We start from the raw sequence: 1,743 nt of genomic DNA, 5'->3' as shown, positions 1-1,743 counted from the left end.
TGTATATCTTTCCACTCCGTGTTGTCCTAAACATTAATGTATTCACATAACCCACCTTTCACATAACAACATCTTAATCCAGGTATTCAAAGATTTAATATACTTACCTCGCGTTCCCTTGAGAAAGTGTCGTTCTGCTTCGCTGTAGCTCATGGTCGTGTCTACCATGAACTCAGTGATGAATCCCCCTATTATCTAGTTGAGCTAATGGTCCATAGCTCGTATGATCTTATCTTCTGATGCCTCTAGTATGCGCACTAATTCAAGAGTCCACACTATGAGTTGGTCAAGCCTACACCTTCCCTGGTTGTCGGCTAATATCGTGATCCACTCATACAGTTCAGAAGGAAAGGATGCAAAGAAAATCTCATGGACTTCCATATACACGTAGCGATCCAACCACCTTTTCTGAGATACTTGCGGAGTTATGTTTTCCTATGTTTCAAACTCGTGAATCTTCTTGTCCAACCACTCTCCAATTTCCTTCTTTGTTGGGTTCTAATGGCACGACATCAAACATCCCTTAGGCAGATCCTGATCCTAGCAACAAAACCATTTGTTGGCTACGTGGGGCCTGACCTAGGTTTAGTAGTGAGTTAGCCAACCAAATCCTGGTACTCCTGGCCCTTTCGACAATAGTCCGTAGAGTGTGGATTGAGGTCTCACCCAAAGTAGTATGGGAGGGTACTGGAACTAGGTTTCCGCACCCTAGGTATGTTTGATATGGGGCGATAGGTACGTGATTCAACCTTCGCGCTTACTAGGTTACGTGAACCAGCAAGCTCCTCGTGTCTTGTGGGACTGCCTTCACGTAGCTCCAGCCGCAGTGCGACCAGTGTTAATTATCGAAGTCATCCTTAATTAGGTTCTGTTTGTTAATTACTTAGAAGGTTTTTATTCATAAGCATACATACAAGTGTGCGCATATAAATTAACAGATACCATTAACGCATAACATTAAAATATAGATCTACGAAATAGAAGCACAATATACTGACTCAAATTAGCTTTATTAATAATCCTTTTCAAGTTTGGTTCAATATAGACCTGACTCCACACTGCGCACTCAGCTGCAGGGGTCCGCACACTCAATTGCGGACTCTACTAGGCCTCTGCGCACTCAGCTATAGAGCCTCTAACTACTACTACGACCTAATACACTTCAGATCCACTTCTATCTTCTAAACATGCCTCCGCATCTATCTATGACTTCTCACCCAAAAAAAACTAACTGTACACTTAGAGCCTGGCTCTATTTATACAATCCCATGGTCCACGGACCACGGGTAGGCCGACACAACGTTACATTAAATTACATTATTTTACGGCAGACAACCTTATGACTCATCCTAGACTCTTGCACTCCACGCTAGCATTTCACGGAGTCTTTACATCACATTCACCAAATTTCGGGCTTTAAGCCCCAAAACCATGCTGTGGGGGATCTGCTACCCAACACGCCTCCCAACTGATTATAACCACGATCTTAGCAGGGTGCACCATTAATCCTTGTTTGCACACTACATGACCCAACAAGATTCCGAAAGGGACGAAAGATAAGCACTTCTTCAAGTTTAGCGCAATCTGATACCTTCAGCACATATCCAACATCAAGTGCAAACTAGCTACATGGAATTTAACCAGTCCAAACACTGTCCAGTCATCAAAATATACCTCCAAAAACTTGTGAATTAACTCCTTGAATGCCGTAATGACTACACATGAGAAGATTAACGGTGCATT

This window comes from Pinus tabuliformis, chromosome 1_2 (assembly GCF_031772625.1).
Source record: "Pinus tabuliformis cultivar Carrire ecotype Pingquan chromosome 1_2, CPIR1, whole genome shotgun sequence".
NCBI classification, from domain to species: Eukaryota; Viridiplantae; Streptophyta; class Pinopsida; order Pinales; family Pinaceae; genus Pinus; species Pinus tabuliformis.
Note: the sequence above shows the minus strand (reverse complement) of the source record.